A 24,838-nucleotide genomic window follows, 5' to 3' on the forward strand; every position below is an offset into this window, starting at 1 on the left:
CAACATTTGAAAAGTTAGCCCCCCTGAAATGTAGGTTTTGTTGCGCCCCTGAACACAAGCACACACACCATTCACCATATTTACACACGCACACCCAGCCATCCATATATTTAAGAGTGCACTCTTTCACCATACAGGCACACCCAGCAGCCAGCCATACATTTAAGTGTGCACCCTTTCACCATACAGGCACACCCAGGCAGCCACCCATACATTTAAGTGTGCATCCTTTCACCGTACACGTACACCCAGCCACCCATACATTTGTGTGCACCCTTTCACCATACCCTCACACAGACAGTCACCTATACATTTAAGTGTGGACACTTTCACCATACAGGCACACCCAAGCAGCCACCCATACATTTAATTGTGCATCCTTTCACCGTACATGCACACATGCATACCCAGCCACCCATACATTTGTGTGCACTCTTTCACCATACACTTACACACGGACACACCATGGGTTGAGGGGAGCCATAATACTTCAAAAATACATTGGGCCTCATTAGGACCCTGGCGGTGACGGTATGAATGGTGCCGGTAAGTCACCGGCACCGTTCATAACATCCCGCCGCATTACGAGTTCTGTTTGCGGGTTCCCGACAGCCCACCAGGTCTTACCTGGCAGGGAGTGCGGCACCCACAAACATAACTCATAATTGCAACCATGCTCCCCACCCCCATTCTGCCCTTTTGGGCAGAATGAGGATCGGGAGCCTGGCAATACCGCCACCCGGGAATGGGCAATTATCAGCCCATTCATCTCGTAATGGGCCGGTATTGCCCAATCGCGGGAGGCGGTGCCGGTAGCAAGCATGGCGGTAGCCGTGCCTGCCATACAGGCACAGCTACTGCCATACAGGCACAGCTACTGCCATGCTCGTAATGAAGCCCATTGTTTCTTTTTGAAGTCACTCTGACTTCCTAAAGAAATTATTTGCGTTAAGGACTGAACCATAACGGAAATAATGTCTTTATGAATGCAGAGTGACTTTTTTTATTTTTGAAGTCATAAGGTTCCCCCACCCCATGACATGGAGGCCTCCAGCCTAGGGTCTTCATGTCATGGGGTGGGGGTAGCCACCGGACTTTTTGTATTCACTCTGCCTTCATAAAGAAATTATTTCTGTTACATAAATAATTTCTTTAGAAATGCAGAGTGAATTCAAAAAGAAAATGAAAAAAAAGAAATTTGCAAAAAAAAAATTATTATTATTTTTTTTTACTCCAAGTGCGGGCCCCTTCCAGAACATGTGGTCGCAGGGCCCCCCCGCACCGATGGAGGTGCGGGGGCCCCTGTTACGCCATTGACCTCACGCTTCACTCCAACCAATCAGCGAACACGTTGTCTATCCGCGGACACGACATAGGTCCATTGGCCAATTGGTGTCCAATCTGCGGAGCGAACAGGGAAGTGTGTCCACAGAGCAGATATAGATATCACAAATTTTTTGGGACCTACTTTTTGCTTCTTTTTTTAAAAACTACTGGACGGATTTCCACCAAATTTACAAAAGCACACTTTCAGGACCAAGCCGCCGCTCCTGCCACACATTTGGTGAAAATCCGTCCAGCGGTTTGGGCTGTAGGCATGAGCAAAGTTTTTCTCCATTCAGTCTATGGGAAAAAAAATGTTTGGGACCCCCTTATAACTTTGCCCCCCCTCACCAAACTTTGCATAAATATTCAGTGTTGGCTATATACTTCTTTTGCAAAGTTTGGTGATGATTCGTCCAGGGGGAGCAAAGTTATAAGCCACCCAAAAAGTGCTCTTCCTATGGGGTTAGCAATTTAACCATAACTACATGGCCGCTAGCGTGGCGATGTAATTTGTATTTTCCCCGATGAAATGAAACAAAAGTGATGATTCCAAGATGTTATGTTTCTTTCTAAATAGTTACACATGTTGGCATGGGTTTTTGTGCATGTGTGTGTGTATTATACCCACTTCTTTTTTACCCTGAGAAGAATTTTTAATACCTAGCAGTGATGTTACTTGCACACTGGAAATAGCAGAAATTTCAGAGCTTTTGATTTCAACTGTTGGCAGATCTGGCTTAACATAATTTGATCCATTTTTGTCAGAACCAGCTCAGCTTTTCATCATTCCAAAGTAAAGAAAATGTATGGTATGCAGTTTTGTGATATGTAATTTTAGCCTTACGTAATTTCTTTTTCATTTTAATCATGCAAGATTGCTCTTTTAGAAAACGAATATAGATCTGTTAAAACAAAATAAATGGTTGCATGATTTGTGTCCTTCCCCTTGCTATTTTACAATGTTTAATTCTGTGAAGGGTGTGTTTCAACGAGCAGGGCTTCTAACATGTGGGCCTGGCTTCAAGTCTGGTTATTGCTTCAACAAAGGTGACAACCCTAGGTCCACATTAGAACTCTGTGAGCTGGCCTTTGAGAGCGTGTTGCCCATAAAGCTGTTTACTGATTGGTCCTCACTGCCCACCACTTGAAACAAAGAATTCCTAAGCGATTTCTCCAGGAATGGATTTCTTCTGTTGGTGTTGCTGTTCTGGGCCCACTTATAAGCAGTGATATGATTTCACCTGTGCACACCTCCAAAAAGGCACCGCAGGAGGGATGTGATTGGTAAGAATTGCACAGGAATACCCTCTGCTCAAGCCACGCAGTCAATTCCTCATTACTAAAAATCTGTGTTGTCCAAATGGGTATGATTGGCTCAGGATTTGCAGACATTTGATTGTTAGATCAAGCACAGGGTGCATTTGGTGGTCAGAGCGTTTCATCTTTAAATCACTATCACAGACACATTTCTCAAATATAAATATCTGTGGTCATCCTTTTTTTTTAAAAAAATATATTTTTATTTTAAATGAAAACAGTACAAAACAAACTTGTGGTATTATGTACAATAAGTCAGTTGACAATTTAAGAAAACACAACACTGCACTCCCCCCCTCCCCCCCAAGAGCCTATCAACAGGGTGGTTCTGTATCGACTTGGAGTGGCCGGGTGTCTCCCTCCTCCGAGGCAGTAGGTTCCCCCTGCACCTCAAACAGACCAGTAACTAACAACCTCCAGGCTACTAAGTTGCCCACATCCCCTTCCCCGCATTTACTGCATGCTTCTTGCCAGACCTCGGTTTCAGCTTCCGCCCATTTTTGCAGGTCCCTCCACCACATCTCTATCCTGGGCTTGTAGCGTTGCTTCCAGTTCATGGCTATCCTCCTCTTAGCGAGTATATACGCTAGGTCTCTCAGTTTCCCCAGATGTCTGGTGTTCTTCGGTCTGGGGGATCCCCCCTAGGAGGCAGGCCCAGGCCGTGTCAATGCTTATCAGGACCCCTTTGCTAACTTCTGTGACATTTCTCCCCAGAAGACTTCGATTACTGGGCAGGACCAAAACATATGCGTCATGTCCGCGTCCTCCTCGTTACATTTCGGACATGCTTGTCTGCCTGTGTTCGCAAACTTGGTTATCCTTTTGGGGGTCATGTACGCTCTGTGCGTGATATATAGTTGGATTTGCTGTAATCTAGCATTTCTGGACACTTTTTTATGATATCCCATAGCCCGTTCCCACATCCCATCAGTCATCTGCGTCCCCACCTCCGTTTCCCATTCTAGTCTCAAATCCATCAAGTCCTTTCCCACCCGGGACATCACCACCTCATATAATCTGGAAATCTCGTGTCCGCCCTCTGATATATCATATATCGTGTCAATCAGAGCGTCCGGATCCTCCGCTAACACCGTCTCAGGCCAAGATTTTCGGATAATCCGTACCAACCTGAGGTATGTAACGTATTGGCCCCCATGCAACCCGGTCTCCTTTTTTAGGTCTGTAAAATCCTTGATGGCCCCATCTTGCCATATATCTCCTAACGTGGCCAACCCAACCGATTCCCAGTATATTCTGATCATTTTCCTAAGTTGGCTATCCCCCGCAGTCAAGGCGACCAGTGGCGCCATCGGCGAACACGGGTCCGGGCTTTCCAGTAGCCGACATGCTCTACGCCACATTCTCCACCCAAGTAACAGCATGCCAGGGCGAACATTTAAGTTCTGTCTAGGGACCCAAATGATCTCCTTCAAATAGAACGGGGCGCAATCTGTCCCAACCAACCTAGACTCGGGAGATTCCTCGTCGGAGAGCCACTGTGTAACATATTGCAATTGGCTCGCTACATAATAGGCCTCAAAATGCGGTAATCTGATCCCTCCTTTGTCGTGAAAGTTTTGCAGCTTCCACAGTGCCACTCGGTTGCGAGTGCCGTGCCATAGGAAGTCCCTGCACATACTGTCGAGTTTGGTAAAGAACCTCCTAGGTATTAAGTATGGTATGTTGCTGAAGAAATGCAACAGTCTAGGCAGGACAACCATTTTAAGCAACGCCCCCCGCCCCATCATCGCCAGCGGCAGCTTCTCCCAAAATCGCATGGATGCACGGATTTTATCCACAGCAACTACAGTGTTATGCAGATGTTCGTTTACCACAGTATGATATATGTCTATTCCGAGGTATCGGAAGGACTCGGTCGCCCAAGGCACGGGTAATACCGGTAAACGTTCCGTGGGGACCCTCGCATAACACCCCAGGGGGAACATGCACGACTTGCCGGGATTAACCGCTATGCCGGACAATTCGGCATACTTCTGCATGACCTCCAAAACGTACTGGAGGTTCTCCTCCGGAGATTTTAGGTACAGCAGCAAGTCATCGGCATATAGGGATATCAAGTGGCTCTCTCCTCCCACCTCGATGCCCACCAGGTCATATTGCTGTCTAAGATATACCGCTAAGGGTTCCAGGGCCAATATGTATAACATCGGGGACCAAGGACATCCCTGCCTAGTATCCCTACCAAGGCGCCACTTCTCGGATATCACCGATCCCGTGCGTACCCTAGCCGTTGGCTGGCTATACAGCAGCCTCGCCCATCTGATATAGCCAGGCCCGAACCCGTATTCCCCCAGGGCTGCGAACAGCCACGGCCACCTCACCGAATCAAATGCCTTGACTGCGTCTAAGGAAATCACTGCCATTTCCTCATCCCTTCTGTTCCCTTCTTCGATCACCCTGTGGAGCCGCCTATGATTATGGGTTATATTCCTACCAGGAACATAACCTGTCTGGTCCGAGTGTATCAGTCTGCCGATGACCTTGCGTAGCCTGTCCGCCAGGACCGCTGTCAGGATCTTACTGTCTTGGTTCAACATCGACAGCGGTCTGTACGACCCACAGTGTTGTCTCGGCTTATTAGGCTTGGGAAGCGGCACTATCAGCGCCTCTCTGAGCGTGTCCGGTAATCGGCCCTCCTCAAATGATTCATTATACATCTCCAGCATAGGGGGGAGTATCTCTGCGCTATATGTTTTATAGAACTCACTCGGGAGTCCATCAGTGCCCGGGGTCTTGCAAGTAGGCAGCCGCTTCACCACCCCTTCCAGTTCATCTAGCGTAATGGGACCATCTAGCTCCTCCCTTTCCTCTGCACTAATTCTAGGCAATTCCATATCTTCCAGTGTGTCCCTGATCTTATCCAGATTGTCTTCCCCTTTGTCCTCGTACAGCGCTTTATAATAATCTAAGAAAGCAGCGTTAACCTCTTCCTGAGTGTGAGCCTCCTCCCCGTTTTCCTTTTCTATCATCGTAATCGGGGCCCTAGGGGTTTCCCTCTTATAAAGCCATGCTAGTAGGCGACCAGCTTTGTCACCGCCTGCATGCTGCCTCTCCACGTATTTCCTGTAGTTGAGGTGACAAAGCCGCTCCCAAAGCTCCGAGCATCGTTGCTGTAATTCAAGTACTAAATCTGTGTCCCCCCCCGCTCTGGTACATTCACGCTCCAATTCTTTCTCCACTTTCTCTAGCTCAGCTAGAACCCCCCCTTGCAGGCCCTTTGATTTGGAAATAGCATCGCCCCTCAATACCACCTTAAAGGCCTCCCAAAGTGTACCAGCCGAATCTACACTGCCCGTGTTCTCCTCAAAATACCTTATAATCGCCTCTCTAATATCCTCTCTGAAGACCGGGTCTCTTAGCGCCTCCGCCCGAAGGCGCCATGTCGGTATCCGCCCTCTGGGGCGGCCATATTGCCAGGCCATCACCAAGGGCGAATGGTCCGACAGGACCCTCGCTCTGTATTCAATCTGAGTAGTTGCTATCACCACTTCTGGCGTGGCAAAGAAATAGTCTAGTCTCGTATGCAGCTGTTGAGGGGCCGAATAATGAGAATACTGCAAGGCAGTGGGGTGTTTCAATCTCCAGACATCTTCTAGTCCAAAATCGTCTAATAGTACCCGTAAAGCTCTAGCCGCCGGGGTGGGCCTGTCCACTTTACTATCGGACCTATCTGTCTTGGGGTCAAGAACACAGTTGAAGTCCCCCCCCCAAATAATCGGTTCCTCTGCGCACGGGCCCAGACGTGTACATAAAGTCCTGTAATATATAGCAGTATTCTGATTGGGGGCATACGTATTAATAATACTCAGTCCTCTGTTCTCAATCCGTGCCCTTAGTATTACCAGCCTACCCTCAGTGTCTACCTCCTCTCGTATAATAATAATAATAATAATAATAATAATAAATAATAATAATAATAATAATAATTAGGCTTTTATATAGCGCTACAAACCCTCAGGTATCTGAGCGCTGCTTATTATTACCCACGGTGTGTGGTGCTCATTTATCGACCTCGGAAGGATGAAAGGCTGAGTTTGGCCCCGCCGGGATTCAAACCTGCGTTAACAGGCTCTGCACGGGTGTCAAAGCGGGCGCTCTACTCGCTGTGCCACTTGACCGGCTAATTCTAAGCGGGACATGCGGGGCCACCCAGGTCAGCACACCCCTGGCATAGGCCGAGTACGGGGAGCCCACCACCGTGCCACTCCATTTTTTCTTTACAAGGTCTAGTTTATGTTTGGTCAGGTGCGTTTCTTGTAGCAGGGCAATGTCGATCTTCTGTCGTTTAAGATACAACATGACTTTATTTCTTTTCAGGTAATTATTGAGTCCACGGACGTTCCAGGTGGCAATCTTAAGGTCTCCCATGGCAATTATGTGTCCTCCCATCCCATTTACAGGTATCTCTGGCAGTTCGCATGACACAGAAGGTGTCCCACTGCAGCCACTCCGCGAATAAGCTCCTTCCCCAACTAACTACACACACAACCAAACCCCAACTCCCTTTCCCCTCCTTCACCCACCCTCCCCCCAACATCACACGCCCCAACTGTTGCCCAGCTTCAACAACAGAGCTCAGGCACCCCCACATCTAGTTCCATAATCACCGATCAGTGCACGGAGCCCAGTAGGGTGAGGTCGCCCTAATGGCCACCTAACCTAAGCTATTGTGGGGAAAGAGTATCGCTCCATGGGGCTCCCGTTCGATAATAATCCCAGTGTTTGCGACAAACAGTGCAACCAACTGACCTTCCATACCGAAGGTTCCGAGCCGACTATAATCAAGTCCCAAAGTCCATGAGTCGCGCCATCTTGCGACGCCATTTTACGCCTTCCGCAGCTCCTCCGAGTCCTTCTTGGGCCAATCCGCCAATTCCTGGGGGCACCCCTGTGTGTCGAGCCACTCCATGGCGTCCTCTGGGGTCTCGAAAAATAAAGTTTTATGCGCCTGTATAACCTTCAGTTTTGCATGATAAAGCAACATATATTTATAACCTGCCTCTCTCAGCCTCCGTTTCACAGTCCCAAAATTCATGCGACTCCGCTGCACCGCTAGAGTGTAATCCGGATACGCCGTGATGTTTGCTGCTCCTCTCTTGATCGTGCCTCCTTTTCGAAAATGTTCCAATATTCTTTCCCGATCGCGGTAGTTAAGAATTTTGGCAATGATGGGTCTGGGCGGGTTTCCGGGAGGCGGCCTCCTCGTTAAGGCTCTGTGCGCTCGTTCCACTGCGAAGCCTTGGGATAAGGCCCCTCCGGATATCTCCTGCAGTAACATGGTCTCAACAAAGTCAGTAGGGTCACGGCCCTCCGTCCCCTCCGGTAGGCCCACAATGTGGATATTGTTGCGACGGGCTCGTCCTTCCGCCTCCTCCGCTCTACTTTCCAAGTTGCCCACCCTTTGAATTAGAGCGTGCAGTTTTGCCTTGTGGGTGGAGCAGTCTGCCGTATTCGGGCCAACTTCTTTTTCCAGGAACTCTGTGCGCTCTGCCAGAACCCTAACGTCCTGTCTCAGCAGATTGACGTCCTCCTGGACTTCCCCAACTTTGAGGTCCAATGCCGTTTTTAATTCGGAGACGGCCTGTTCTAATTTCGACTCCCAGGCTGCTCTCAGGTCCGCAATCGCCGCCAGGATTTCTTGATTAGAGCTCGAAGGCGTTGCGCCACCCACGGCCGATGCTTCTTTGTTCTTGGTGGCCTCCAGGCCCGGGGACGTCTTGGTGAAGTCGTCCAGCGTGGGCTGTTTCGCCTTGGGTCGCACTGCCTTATTTGACATGGTCCTGGAGATGTGCAGGTCTTTCGAATGAGGAGTGGGCGCACTGCTCGCTGGCCTCATTAGGTCTTCTCGCTACTCTTTTCTATTCCGTCTCGGGCCCATGTCGGCCATTTTGAGTCGCCCTTTGTCCTCAACGTCTCTCGACTTTTCTTCTCCAATCTTCGCCGCCGTGGCTACTATGTCCTCCAAAAGTTCACAGTGCATAGGTAGCACTTTCACACGCTGGCATGCGTATCGTCGGTGTTCAATAAGCCGTACCACCGCAATTTGCCCGGATCTGTTCAGGATCTCGGGAGCTCCGCTGGAACGTGTCCTCCTACATGGCTCTCGTAGCCACGCCCCCCATCTGTGGTCATCCTTATCCTCCCAAAATGCTCTTTCCTTTTATGCCAAGCAGCCAGCACCTACATGGTGCTATATTTCCTCCTGTCCTCTCTCTCGCTTTGGGGATTACTTTGCAAGATAAGGTTGATTTTGCACTCAAAATTGTTTATATTCTGAGTGAGGGAGTGATTTATTTATAGGCAGCAATTTATTTATAAACCGACCACAAGAAATGTGTTTTCCCATATGCAGACTGAATGCAAACAAGAGTGCATGCTAATGTTTGAAGGGTCTCATGATGTATTGTCTGGGACAGGCTTCGCCCTCTTTCCCCCACACCCTGCACTTTTAGTCGGATCTATGTTAATATGGCAGAAAAAAAATACTGAATGCAAAAATTCTGAATTTAATGTTTTCGGTTCACGCAATTAATTAAGGGGGAGACCCCCACAATGCCCCCATATTCCCCATACCTAATTAATTACCCTTACCGGCCCCCACATATAATTGCAGTGATATCCGCATTCAGTATTTTTGCACTCGCAGTAAATGAGTGATACCTTTTTAGGCAACTCACAGCACTTAGGCCACACCTGCTTTTTAGAGCCTTCCCCTTGATTTTACATCCCATCTAAATTACATTGAGCTACGTTTCTGCACTAGTTCTGAATATAAGCGATTGGCATTATTGCTCAACTTCTATTTATCCATCTACTATTTTAATAAATACCTCTGGATAGGGTGTAATATATATCAATTTTGTTCTGTTTTTCTTTTCGTGTGACTTCAATCAACAGTCCAATTAGGCCCTTTCGGAAGAAGAGGGATCACCTCGAAATGCATCAGCTATTCGCATTGGACCTTCTTATGTGCTTTACCTTAAATATATTTTGTTTGATTGATTAAACAATTCCTTTTACTAAAACTGCCTATGTATAGTGCTTGCTAAATTGAATATCGCTACTATTGGCCTTAGAGGTGGATTCTTACTGTCCTTATGTACCTTGGGTAGGCCATAGAACAATGGAGTTATTGGGTGTTTATTGTGTAGAAATTGACTTGTCTTTTCACCAATACAGTCATTTTCGTATGCGTTATCAATTGCTTTCTCAATCAAGATCTTAATTCTGTGAAGTGGGTGGCCATCTAATTTGGTGTAAGTTGTAGTGTCATTCAGTAGCTCAGGACATTTATCTGTGTAATATCCATAACCACAATGGCACCACCCTTATCAGCTTTTTTGATCGTGAGATCTTCATCTTTAGCCAAGGTCTCAATATGATCCAGTTGACTATTCTTGATGCTCAATGGTGAGATTCAATGATAGTCAATCCTCTTCAAATCATTCATCACACTATTCTCAAACAGATCCAAAATGGATTTCTGAATTTGTGGATCAAAGGAACTCTTGGGACGTTGCTCCGGGTTGTCATCCTCAGGGTTGAAGGGTACTTGGCTGGGTTCAGACTCAAAGAACATCTTCAATCTGAGTTTCCTCAGTAGCCTGTGGAGGCAGACTTTTTACTCAAATAACGAGGTGTTAAAGGTGGGGACGAATGAGAGACCATGGTTTAGAATGTCAAGTTGGCCACTTGTGAGATTTTTGCTGGATATGTTAACTACAAGTTTCTAACTTATTTGCTTCTTCCTTTTTGCGGTCTTCTTCCCTCGTCTTGTTTTTCTTTTTCTTTTGGCCTGTCCCTCAGGCCTAAAAAAACACCTGTGGTGCCTGGAGTTGTTTCTGTTTGTGGTGCAGTGGGTCTTGCAGTCGAGGTGCCAGATGTTTCCCCTTGGTTCTCAGTGTGATGTTGTGTTCGATCTCATCCAGTGGGTTCACCTACACTGCTGTTGCTACTGTCACTTCCAGAGTTAGATGTGTCAGGATGGTTAGTCTTGCTTCTATTCTGATTCTGGTGGTGTTAGAAATCCTGCCAGGTATAGACAATGTTGTTTAAATAGTCGAATGTGTCACGTTTAAACTTGCAGAGTTTTCTTTGTTCTATATCTGCTTTATAGCCACTTAATTTGTCAATGATATCCTCTAGGATCTGTGTCCGATCCTCTGTTGACTTAAATTCTAATAGTTGTGTTGTAAGAGAGGCAATTTCCGTGTCTATAGTTGCTAAGGATTTGGAGAGTTCTTCAATGGTCAATAAGATGAGATCTAGCGAGCATTTGTTGAGGATTTGATCCCATTTGGCGATGAATGCCTTGCTCTCGCTGCACAGTGTTGGCCAATGCAGGCCATTCAAGATGGGTACAATGGGCAGGTGGCACCTATAGTGTATCTGGAAACTTAAAGATGGCTCCATCAAAAAGCAGGGGATGCCCAAATAGCACTTCTTCTGACATGGCATAAAAACCCTGATGGTGGTCCATGATAAGGGGCAGGAATGATAACAGTCATCTCTGCAAGCATAAATCTGGGAGGATAGCTCTGAGGCAACACGTTTGTCTTGGAAGCAAGACAACGCATAGCAACACAGGTTCGAATCCTGGTCTCCGGTATTAAGTGCGTTATAAAATAACAATTATAATTATAATCTCTGCAACAGAAGCCAAAAACAGGGTTTAGGACCGTGATGGAGGAAGAAGGTTTGTGGAGATGGGCCCAGAGATAGTCAATGTGGGGATACAACAGGGCCATTCACGATGCATGCCTGGGTGTAATTGGTGGGTGGCACTGGGGGAGCCATATTGTATCTAAAAAACCTCAAAGATGGCTCCCTTGGAAAGGAAGGGGTGCACACATATCACTTCTTCTGACAGGGCATAAAAGCCCGAGCGGGCCCTGGTGCTGGTCCAGAATAAGGGGCAGGGATGATAACAGCCATCTCTGCAAGAAAAGGAAACCACAGAGTTTAGGAAAGTGATGATGCAGACTATGTAGTGTATTTGACAGGTGTTATTCATTGATGAATTCCATGGATGGGAGTTTAACCTAAAATATAAATTTGCAAAATGTCAGCTTTTACTGTGACCGAAAAATCACTGATAACTGTGCACTTTGGCTGAAGATTCCATTTGGAAAAGCCAGGCGTTGTGGAGCGATGGAAGATGCTCATTAGGAGGGGGAGGGGGGAAGAAGGGCTACATTATGGATATCTCACAAGACATGGGTCATTGCAATTAGGCAATTTTCTTTCATTGATAATGAGGGTTGCCTGGATTTATGGTATGTGCTGTTCTATGTTGGATGGTCTATCGTTTGATTTTTTTTATGCAAGATGGCATCCCCTTTAATAGGCAATCGTCATAACAAGCAGAGAATATACTTCTCAATAATGTATTTGCATTTAGATCTTTGAGTAAATAATGTCCCGCGGCAGCTGATTTGGTAGGCCATTCCTTTCATAGACAAACCACTTTCTTTGTTGTCCCGGCTCTGTGCATGCTGATAATGATTCCAGGCACCGGGCTTTCACTTCAGCTGCTGATATAGCATTTGAAGTGCCATTCATGTCTAGCAGGCAATGCACTGGTGCTCCATCATCAGCTTAAATTGGAGATGCCAATTGGAGATGCCCTCGATGTGGGAGTATAGCTCAGGGGCAACGTGCTGCCTTGGAAGCAAGTTGACACAGAACACCACAGGTTCGATCCCCGGGTCCGCGCTTAGAAACCTCTGGGTATTAAGCACGTTATAAATAACCTATCATATCATAAGGAACACAATGTTGCCTATTTGCAACACCTCCCGGCTCGTGACAACACAAGGCTATGGGCCTCATCACGAGTTGGGCAGTAACGCCGGCGCTAATAGAGCTGGTGCTATCTGCCCTACCGCCAAACCCACCGGCTAATCTTGAATGAAGTTCGACACATAGCACTGGATCGCGGATTTGGAAATCCCCATTCCCCATTGAGCCCATTCAGGAATACCCCATTCGCCATTGGGCTCAATGGGGAAATTTCACGCTCATACCGCCGGCGGATTTCCCGCCGGCGGTATGAGCGCAAATTTCCGGCGGATTTCCCCCCAGCTCAGAGCTGGGGAGAAATACGCCAAGGCCATGATTTGGCGGACCCTTAAATCCGGTGGTAACAGCACTACCGCCGGAATTAAGGGTTACCGCCAAACTCGTGATGAGGCCCTATGTGTCGAACTTCATTAAAGATTCTTCAAATGTGCATGTTTTCTGAGTTATACAAAGAATATTGGCTGTTTATGGTTGCAATATTAATGGCATCTAAGATCACAGTAAACCAGCTTGGTGGAGCAAAAGTTGTCCCTCATAAGAGTGGAACTTAACAGGTGTATTTGTAAAGTGCACGTTCACACCCACCCACCCACCCACCCCCGAAGGGGGGGCAGCTTGGCACTAATAACAGCTGTTTATTGTTACCCAACTTAATGGTGCTCATTTTATCGGCCTTGGAAGGATGAAAGGCTGAGTCGACCAGCTGGGATTCAAACCTTTGACCATGAGGTCAAACACAGGCTCCTGTAGTGGATGCATTAGGCCACTGAGCCACGGACCCAGCAGCACGAAGAGTACCAGCAACACGAAGAGGACTAGCAACACAAACAGGACAATGTAAGATGTGGAATGTTTTCTTTCCAAGGGCACCTACCCACACATTAACCTCATGAATAATTGTGATGACTATTTCGTGGTGGTAATCGTGGGCCCAAGGTTAGATGAACAGGTGAACAGGTTCATGCCATGGGGCATATTGCCTGGTGTATGCTGTGAACACTGTTCACACCATGGTGCATGGTGTGAACCAGGTTCATGACATGATGAAGTTGTGATTTTTAGCAAATGTAGTGAGAGTCTCGCTGCTAGGTCGGAGGCATGCAGGAATGAGTGCGAGAGGAATAAATAGGAAAGTGTGTACAGCACAGCCAACAATATAAAATGGCTGCATCTGTATGTGCTGGTGGCGGCAACAACAGCGCCTTGAGTAGATTCTAATATGGGATATACTCATGTAGTGATATTGGTGGAATTGAGAAATGTTGGCACATACAGGTGCATTGGATGCATTGCTTTTGAAATGGCAAAACATGCTTGCAGGCCTCTGGCATTCTGTAAGTTCTGGAGATGGACCCATCTCTGCGGCTGCCTATGGAGCGAGCACAGCATGCCTCGGTGGCTGCATGCATGCTCACCTGTCCACTAGCCAGTGTTCTACCTGAACAGTCCTGAGCCTTGCTGATCCAAAGGCAAAAGTAAGCAGAAAGGTGTGTCAAGCAGCAGCGCGTCCTTCCAGTTGTACTGTTTTGAAGCTGAACACATTTGTATTTGTATTTATTTGTATTTGTATTTATTTGTATTTGTATTGTGCAACCTTGCCCAAGGGTTTACCGGAGCATGTTTAAGAAGTTACAAGTTGCAGAGAATAGGAACAGTATACAGTTACGGTTATAAAAACATCAAAGTCACTGGTTAACAGTTAAAAATAACGATGGCAAGCAAAGTATATGTGCAGTTACGGGAGGAATATACAAAAAGCGCTAGGGCTGTCATACACAGGCTATATTTACCTCGAGGAGGATGGGGAGCATCACCTATGCAGAAAGTGCACATCAGAGAGAAAGTATAGACATGTGGAGGGACAGGTGGGAGCGGTTGGAATCTCACCGCGTCTCTAGCCGCTGAGAGGTGCCACGGTTGCTACTGAGGCATCCTGTTCGTGTAGCCAAAGTTTAGTGTTAGCTTTAAATGAGTGGCAGAGTGGAATGTTCCTTAGGGCATTAGGCAAGGAGTTCCACAGCTTGGCAGCCAAGACGGGGAAGCTTGACCCTCCGGCAGAGCGGAGCTTGAAACTGGGTGTTGCGTGAAGCGAGATACTAGGTAGGCAGGCGCTGTATTGTACTGAGCCTTGTGAGCAAGTACGAGAGCTTTGAGTGAGATACGGTGGGAGATGGGTAACCACTGTAACCACATATTTCTCTGGGGCTCTAGTGCAGCCTCTTATTTAAGAGAAACCGCAGGAGATGCAGTTATGATGTGTGGGTAGGGGTTTCTAATAAGAAAAAGATAAATCGTACCGTATGCTTTAGAATTGGAGACTAAATATGTTCATGTACTAAGTATTGTTTAGAAAATATACGCGGGCTTGGCACTTTTTCTGACATCTCTGGAGGCATACATAAATGCCAGGACGAGTACAAAATTCTGTTATCTAAATTACTGCCACATTTTCATGGTTTAAAGCAGTCATTTCTGCCCACAGAAATAGTTGCCTGGGTGGGAATGGGTTAATTCCAATCGTTGAGTTGCTTCTTTTCTAAAGTGTTCTGACTTTTAGGGGTGCAACACATCGAGTCTGCCGGCAAAAGCCTCTTTCTGAAAGGTAATGGGTTAAATGCAGATTCTGGTGTAATAAAAAATGATGACCAAAGTCTGTCTCCAGCCACTTGAATGCTCAGCAACCCTGCTTCCCAGCACACTGCCGTGAACTTATGTACTTAGGTTGCAACCGTTTTCGCTATTTTGTGTAGGAAACATAAAGACTAGTAGTAACGTGTCACTAACTCCTACTCAGTCTAGTTTCCGCCCTGCCAGCTCCACCCAAACAGGTTCGTTGCCCATCACTATCTTTCTCAGTCCTGCTCTCCACAGCAAACTCCCTGGGACTTGCTGCGGCTTTTGACACAGTCCATCATTCACTTTGCTGAACTCTCTCTTCTTTTGATACCTCCTGATTGGCCCATTCTTGCATGTGTCCTCTCTCTTATTCAGCATCTTGCAGAGGTGACTGTTCTTTCTCCCACTACACTATGCTGCCCCACAGCGCTCCACTTCTATTTTCTTTCTGTACTATTCCACTTTTCTCTATCATCTTCCCCTATGGCTCGAACTGGCCCAAGTCTTCTTTCCTGTTCTCACCACCTTCCACAATTTCCCACTGTCTTTCTGCTCTAAAATGGTCCCATCCATTGCTTCTAAATGTACCTAACACTGACATTCCTTCTGTTATTGCTCTCTCTCCTCCATGTAATTGTCTTCTCGCCCCGCCTTTCTTTCCCTCTCTTCTTCTAGCCTCAATCTCAGTGTCATCTTTGACCCCCTCTGTCTTGTTCTACTCACACTTCTTCCCCTGCCTGCATCTGTTGATTTTAGCTCTACAATATTTGTAAAATGCAACTTAGTGTTACTTTTCAGGCCACTAAGTCTCTTTCGGACTTGAATTTTTCATACAACTTGATAACTATGACTCCTTCTTGCTTGGTCCCCCTACTTATGTTCTGTATCCCTTACACCTGATCCTTAACTTTGGCATCTGACGGCTTTTCTATCTTGCTCCGCACTCCCCCCATCTCTCCTCCCCCTTATTCTCTTTATTGCCTTTCTTTTGCTGCTTGGCTACGATTCGATATGTTCATATTATATTTAAATGTGTTTGCAGGCTTGGTTGATTGTCCCGGCTATCTGTGCTTGTCACCCTATGTCTCGCTCCTTGCCCTCTTCCCTCTTCTTCACATCATCTGCTAACTCTACTTCGGTCCCTCTCCCCAATCATGCATCTGAGCTTTCTCCTTACTGGCACCCAAACTTTGGAAAGCACTCCCCCTATGCGCAGGCCCTACTATTGCCTCCATTCACACACTTCCTGAGTCTGACCAACTCTCCTATAACATTTCATTGTTGACCCTTACTCTGCTACTTGCATCCAGTTCCTCGCTTATCTGTAGCCTTTTTGTGTAATTCTGTGTACAGCGCTTTGATGGAATCACACCATAAATGTAAGTAAATAATAAAAACATGCATACATGCTGTTGTTTTGTAAAAAAAGAAAATATATATAAAGCCAGCAGGAACATGTTATTTATTTTAGAAGAATCATTTGGCTGCAATTGTAATATATACATTTTGTGATGTTTAAACACCTGAGTAGGCCGAGGACATGTCTGCCTTTAGAAAGCCAAAACTGTTGGCTTTGCCCATGTTGGTTTTAAGATTAGATTCACTGTAGATGGTATTATATACTGTCTCCTAAACACAGGAAGTCAAATGGCTTGTTTGCTTTCTGTTCCTGTCTGCTGATGGAAAGGCCCCAGCAGCTTCAGGCAGAGGTGACTAGCTTTTAGTGTTTGGTTTATAGGGTTCCTTGGTCGGGGATGAATCATGTACGAAATCCATTGATTTGCCTGGATTTACAATAGCGATGTCACACTCGTGGATCCTCAGTAATGGCTGCCGGGGCCAGCGTTTATTTAGCAGATATTGGTGCAAGGCAGGCAGTAACTCTCTTTTAGAACTATTCTGTGTAATGGAGGTATTCGTCTTCCAGGTCTTGATCTGCAAGAGCAGATAGTAGGCTTGTTTTCTCGGTGGACGAAAACTTTGAGATCAGATTTTTACTGTTTTCTATCGACCAATAAATCACAGAAACTATGGATGAGTCGTTCATTGCATGCCAGCGGATACTGTGTGATGGTGATAAGAGTTGTACATTTGAGACAGATACTACATTGACGAAGGACCAAGCAGGCGTACCTTCTCTGCCATGGAATGGTGGGGCATGAGGCAGAGTGTGTCCAGCAGGATTGCGGACTAGTGTTTCTGAAATGAAACAGTGTTGACTGTGGTGGAGCTGTTTCATATCTGTCAAGCAATTGCAAGATCTTTGACCAAGGGCCAAGGGATGCTTATCTGCCATGGGGTACCAATAGAATTGATAGGGATTGGGTCCTTTAGATAACTGTCTCTCTTTTATGAACACTTGCGGTGGCTGTGGGATGCCTATCTGCCATGGGGTAGCAATACAGTTTAGGGGGTATGGGTTCTGCCAGATATCTCACATGCAAGGGTACCCGAGGATGGCTTAGTCTTGATTATCTGCCATGAGATAGCAGGAGGTTTGATAGGGTCAGGGTTTTTCGGGCAGATATCTCACTTGCATGGTCATCTGAGAGTGGCTGAGTGATGCTCATTTCTAATGGGGGTAGCAATACAACTCTTAGGGTTTGGGATTTTCGGACAGATCTCAATAGTACGGACCCCCCAGGGAGGCTGAGTGATGCTTATTTGCCATTACATTACATTACATTGCGGGACTGGGTTCTTCAGACAGATATCTTATTATCACGCAGCCCTAGAAATCGCTGATAAATGCTAATCTGCCAGCGGGTAGCAATAACATTTATGGTATCTGGTTCTTCTGACAGATATCTCACTTGCAATAACACAGAGGGTAGCTGAGTGATGGCTATCTGCCATGTGGTAGTAATAAAATGTATAGGCGTCTAAGTTCTTCAAGCTGATATCCCACGCGCATGGATTAACTGGTACGGCCTGGGTACTTCCGACAGATACCTCACTTGCATGGACCTCTTGTGGTGGCTGAGGGATGACCACCTGCCATCTGGTCAAACACATTGTGTGAAACACAGATCTGTTCCACCAAAGGTGGAGGAAGTATAGAGAGTGTTCATGTATCACATGTGTCTATCATGGAGGGATAGCCAGCATGAATAGCAGAGACGAGTGTGATGATGTCTCTCTGGGACACATCGCATAGGATGTCAGAGGCAGTTCAGAGTTTCTGAGACGTCGGATAAATCTGTCACGAAGAGCATTGCTTGGGGAGGAGGCCTGAGCGACCCCTATCTAAAATGCGATGTCACGGAATGTCGGCAGCCCCTGTCCACTCGTGTCACAGAACTGTTCCGTAACTGCTGCGTAATAAAAACACGCAACGCAGATAAAATAAAGTTCAACTTCTAAGTGGCCGCGTCTGTCCAAACGGAGTGATTCATTCATCCTTAGAAATCGTCTCCTGTTCACAGAAAGTGAAAGCCCTTCTTGGAACTGGAAGTTCACCAAAGCACCCTGCGCGGGTCCAGACCTCATGCATCACGGAGCCGCTCAACGAGGGGAAATTATTCTTGAGAAAATCACGCTCGCTCATTCCAAAAAACATATAAAGATATAAATCTGTCAGTACTCCAGGAGGTCGCGACATGGATGAGTGAGCGCTCGGAATATCTCCTTTCATCTTTTTTTTCGTCATAAAACTTTTCAGGCGGTAAATCTCCTCGCGCGCAAGGCCTGGGTGTAGCTGTCCTGGCTACTGCAAGAGAATGTATGACGGCGGGACGGCTGGAACTGCAGGGAGTACATACCTGCCTGCACTGCAAGGCCCCACAAAGGGAAGAGGGTAGCCCCGGATACAGCGGTGTACTGTGCTACTTAGGCAGGGGCGCGCGCCGCAAAAAACTGAAGGCTCACTCAATGACTGTTTCTAACTCTACTTTATTCATAAACTGAGCTGTCCCTAATATATATCTTCCTCTCTTCCCACACCCAGTGTTGGGGGCCTGCTCCAGGTCACTAGGCAGGCCCCATACACATGTCTGGATCACCCAACCGTAGGGTGACCAGATTTCCAAAACAAAAAACCGAGACGATCAACAACATAAAAGAGGGACTACCCCATCGCAACCCACCAATTACCGCCCCTCCCCCAACACGCCCCACAACCACCACCCAATCATATTTCCAGCACTACTCCGTTCTATAAAGTGTATATGATCTAATTTGCGCAGTTTTGTCTGTGAATCTTGCCATGTTAACTCACAACAAGCGTTTGGCTCATTGATATGACATGGCTTGCTGTACAAACATTTGCAAGCCAGTCTCTGTGGCACAGTCAGTGTGTGTTCTCGCTTGTAGCTGGAAGGTTGGGGGTTTGAGCCTATCCTCTGACTTCAAATTCTGAACGTGTTGCGAAAAATATTTACAATTTTAATTACCTTAACCACCCAATCATGTAAATCCCCGACTGGGTTTCTAAAATGAAAAAAATCCCGGGACCCCGGGACGCGGGTGATGTCCCTGGAAAACCGGGACGTCTGGTCACCCTACCCAACCGGCTCACTAAGTGCGGCAATCACGCCGCGGATGTATGGGCGGGGGTCACCCCACCCACATCCGGATCACTGGAGCTGCCCACGTGGCTGGGGGCACCCAGCACACTGCGGCCCCGGCTCTGGGAGCACCCAGGTCGGGGTCACACCAGTGGCCATGTTCACATGGCTAGGGGATCACCCTGGAATGCCATTGCTCAGCAGGGGCGCCGTCCTCGCGCCGGTGCCCGGCACATGCGATGTGGCACCAGCATGGTGCTGGAACAAACACACAAAGGAGTCGCAGTTGGTCTGACTGCCGAGCCAGAAGTGGCTTGGAACTTTTATTAAGTTGGTCATGTGGCTACTGCCATGTGACCTAGTACAACATCCTGGGAGCTACCATGCTCCCAGGAGGGGTGCTATGCAACATCACTCCTTTTTTTTTATAACAAACCAAAACCTTACACAAACACACATTCCTACTACTACAACCACTCTGCTATGTTTTTCACACCCTTTATTAATCTGGGTGAGTGGTTCTACTACCACAAAACACTAACGAAAGCCACTGGCACCATGTGAAGCATGCCGCGTGTTCAGATGTGCACGGCATAACATTTCCCACCCACCAAGCCATTTTCCACCAGTCTCTGCAGACCCGGAGTCTTTATGGGGATGTTGATGACAATGTCCATCCCCCGCACCCTTGGAGTTGCAGGAAGCCACTTTATTCCCTTGCCAATGTTCCCTTAGGACATTCAGATTACAGTCAAAACCGGCAAAGCCGCACCTGGGGAGGCCAGGGGCCACATCGGCCAAGTCCACAGTCTGGGGGGTGCCTGTAGTGGGGCACTGGCACCACCGCGGCGAGAGTCCGGGCTTATCACTGCAGTCACTCTATGTGGCCTCGCCAGCTGGTCTCTTGATTGAGGGCGCACAAGCAATCCGGTGGGGAGCCGCTACCCCGTTGTTGTGCGATGGACGCAGCCCTCTCTGGGTGGAAAATGCAGACCTTGGCCTGTGCCCTGCTGTGTTGGCGGCCTTGCTTGAGACCTGGGCATGCTGCACAAAAGGCCATTTGGAGCTCCGCGGCGGGCAGAAACACTGGAAAATCTCACCGCCGCGGGCCGATGATGTGGGGCCATGCCCCCCAACTAGTGGGCTGCTGCAGCAGATCTCCCCAATGTCCCCTTTGAGGGCATTTCTTTTTCTTTTTATCCCGCGGGCCCAGGTGGTCATTGGCCCGCCTTGTTGGTCCTTCACACAGGTGGGGGGGCAGTAGTGGCACCCACTGCCGATCCCGCTTTCCTGTTCTTTATTCTTGCGGGCCCAGTTGGAGTTGGGCCCGCCTCATTCCCCTCTTCCTTCTCGCAGCGTACAACGCCGCTCTTCACATCGGCCGCTTGTCGGTGGGAGATGGGCAGCGCCTGTTGAGTGTGGCACGGGCCGGGGCAGCGCAGTTTTTTTTTTCTTTGCGGCCCAACTCGCCATGGCTTCTGGGTGGGGGAGAGGCAGCGCCACCTTATTCTTTTATTTGCTCCACTCCGGAGCTCCCTATTTTCTCGCGGGCCCAGTTGGGAGTGGGCCCGCCTCGTGTTGGGGTGGGGTTTCACCCAGTGTAATCCAGTCTTCGCGGTCCCAGACAGTGGTGGGCCCGCCTCATGTTGGGGGTGGGGGGGAGGGCTCCACCTCCCCCATCCGTGGCGAATGCCGCCTGGCAGCCGCCCCAGTGGGTGAGGGGCTGCTCTGTTCACGCGGCCGATGCCGCTTTCCATGCAGTGACAATTACGTCTGCCACCTCATGGCGGAGGGGGTGCAGACCCACCCCTCCACACAAAGCAGGCATCCGCTCGGGATGATCATGCGGCCGGAGCCGCGGACAGTGTTCCTCTTCACAGGGTGGGGGGGGGCTCAGCACTGCCCCCCTCTCCGTAACAGCCGAGGTCGCTCCAATGCCAGGGTAGGGGCGCAGCAGCACACGCGGCCGATGCCGCTTCAATCGTTCGGGGCCGCCTCAGCTGTACGGCGGCCCCCATTAGCAGCTTACTCCTTCGTGACCCGCGCCACCCGTCCTTTTGTTTGAGAAGACCTCCCCCTCAGATGGGAGGGGGGGGCAGCTCACACGGCCACCGCCACCCTCACAGTGCGGGCGAGATCACTTCTCCATCGTGGCGCAGCCACCGACTTGTTCCGTCTCCAGCGGGGGGGCGGAGCAGGCAGCTCGCCATCCTCGTCTCCTTTGCGGGCCCAGTTAGAGTTGGGCCCGCCACACCATTTCTTCTATGGGGCACGCAGGGCCCCTAACCCTCATCGCCATTGTTGGGGGCCTGCTCCGGGTCACCGGGCAGGCCCCTTACACATGTCGGGATCGCCGATGGGCTCACTCAGTGCGGCGATCACGCCACAGATGTATGGGTGGGGGTCACCCCACCCGCTCCGGATCACGGGAGCTACCCATGTGGCCGGGGGCACCCAGCACACGGCGGCCCCGGCTCTGGGAGCACCCAGGCCGGGGTCGCACCAGTGGCCATGTTCACATGGCTAGGGGATCACCCTGGAACAGCGTTGCCCAGCGGGGGCGCCGTCTTCGAGCCGGGCCCCGTCCTTGGGCCCGGCACATGCGGTGTGGCACCAGCATGGTGCTGGAATAAACACACACAGGAGTCGCAGTTGGTCTGACTGCTGAGCCGGAAGCGGCTCGGAACTTTTATTAAGTTGGTCACGTGGCTACTGCCACGTGACCTAGTACAACATCCTGGGAGCTACCATGCTCCCAGGAGGGGTGCTATGCAACACCCAGCTCCTCCCTCACATAACAAGGAGGAGAGCCATAGGTACGACACTACACCCCTCCACCACCTTTTTAAACACTAAGGGCCTCATTATAAGGCTGGTGCTCCCGTAATGAAGGGGGCCGATCCCGTACCGGCCCCCTTCATTACGGGAGTGCCGATTACGAGCTTCCCATCGCGGGACCCGGATGGCAAGCCTGGTAAAACCAGGCGTGCTTTCCGGGTCCCGCGAGGGGAAGAGGGAGGCAATAACAGGCCAGATGTAATCTGCCCATTATTACCTCCCTCCCCATTCCCATTGAGCCCTGTGGGGGCTCAAATGGGACTGGGGATGGGTTCCTGCAAGGAGGAATTACCGGGTCCTCCTATGTCGGAATAACCCGGTAAGTCCCCATTGCAGGAACCCGGTAATGGAGCCCGGAACGGAGGCAGCCATCGAGCTAATAGCTCCATGGCTACCTCCATTCTCGTAATGAGGCCCTAAATCCACCTTAACCGATTTCCACAATCAACCGTGCTGGTTTTATACAGGTGGATGCAGGACGAGTGCCCGGCGTGCACCTTCAAATAAGACACATTCCTGCTAATGGTTCTGTCTCCACCACTTGCTGTCACCATGGCGCCATTCTTGTGTGTCACCGTCAGGAAGGCTGCCTCGCAACTACTCAATCACTTATCTGTACGCCCAAGCTTCTTGCTCCTATACAAACCTCAGCATATCGTTTCAGCTTCAACTTCCCTTTCTCATCCCTCTCCTGTATCAGATGATCCCTGTCCTGATAATCCTCTCGCTCTTCTCCCTGCAGGGTCTAGTCCTCACCACCGTTCAAACATCAATTCCGCTTGTCACCTCCCTGTTGTGCTATGTGGAGTGGTCCGGTAGTCGCTGAGCAGCTGATGTAGCATCTGTTCCAACGGCTGTTTCGTTATGTGCGCAATCTGTAACGCTCTCTTTATGTTGCCCATAAACCTTTCAACCATGCCATTGACCTGGGGCCTTAACAGCGTCACCTTGCAGTGTTTGAACCCCCATATATGTGACGAAATTTGTAAAGTCCTGGTGGTCTATTATTTGACTTAACAATCGCGGGATTCCATACTCCGTAAATATTCAGTCTAAGGAGGGAATGAGATTTATGCAGCCAATTCGGATGCAGTGCTGGGAATATTACACAGCACATGCACAGTTGCATAGCATATCCTCCACCCTTCTGTCTAGTTTTGGAAACCACATCTTCTATATTAACATCTTCTTGGTGGAGACCACTCCTCTTTGTCCTTCGTGAGCCAAGTCAATATCCTGTTGTCTCAGGGATTATTGAATTGTGAGGAATTCGACCATCCACAGGGTAGGTGTGCGCTCACCTGGGCTTTTTAAATTTTTTAAATGAAATTAAATGATGGTAGATCAACCTCCGGAAATGTGTGTGGCTAATCCGCACACATTTTCCTATGCTCACCGCACAACATACACATAGACCCGTGTACTCTTGGTGGGCGCAGCCTGCAGGTGCCATCCCCCCCGTCATATTTAGTTGGGATATGACAGCCAGGAGCACATCAAGGTATCTCAATAAGGTGGAGGGCAAAACCTTCCTCCTGACATTGCCAGCCTAATTAACTAACAAATGATCCATGGATTCGCCCTGTCCTTTTTTAGCTGCTGGTCGCAGCTTTGTGTCATAATCTGCAGCACCTCACTGACACCAGACAGCACCTTGCCGCCCCTTAAAATGACGAGGCAGCACCTCACTACCCCTTAAAAGCATCAGACAGCACCTCACTGCCCCTAAAAACTACCAGCAGCACCTCACTACCACATTAAAATCCCAGGCAGCACCTCACTACCCCTTAAAACCAACAGGTGGCACCTAACTGCCCCATTAGAATCCCAGGCAGCACCTCACTACCCCTTAAAAACCACCAGGCAGCACCCCACTGCCCCTTAAAGTCACTGACATCCTCCACACTGACATCATCCACACATACCCAGGGGACATGCCCCTACAAACAACGACAAACAGAAACACCACAGGACAACATATAATCCCCATAAAAACCATATTAGATAAAGTCATGGCGCCAAAGTCCCTGCGCCAACCCCAACATATCCATGAAATGCAAAATAACTAAATGCAAATCCATGGCGCCAAAGTCCCTGCGCCAACCCCAGCATGTCCATGAAGTGCAGGCAAATAAATGCAAAAATGACATGGCGCTAAAGTCCCTGCGCCATCCCCACACACCCATGTCCAATTCAACCATCTTGCAACGAAAACATTGTAAACATTACAAACTTTGCCCATGAACCCCACCCACGAGTCCAATGTGCAAACCCAGAGGAATATCCTAAATATCAGGCCACCACATAAACACAACAGCAGTATACAAGCAAGCCTTAAACACCTAACATTGTCCAGGAACCAGCCCGTGACAGACTATCCCACAGCCACTACATACACACAATGATCATCACAG

The sequence above is a fragment of the Ambystoma mexicanum genome, chromosome 8 (genome assembly GCF_040938575.1).
Source record: "Ambystoma mexicanum isolate Mex_15411 chromosome 8, UKY_AmexF1_1, whole genome shotgun sequence".
NCBI lineage: Eukaryota > Metazoa > Chordata > Amphibia > Caudata > Ambystomatidae > Ambystoma > Ambystoma mexicanum.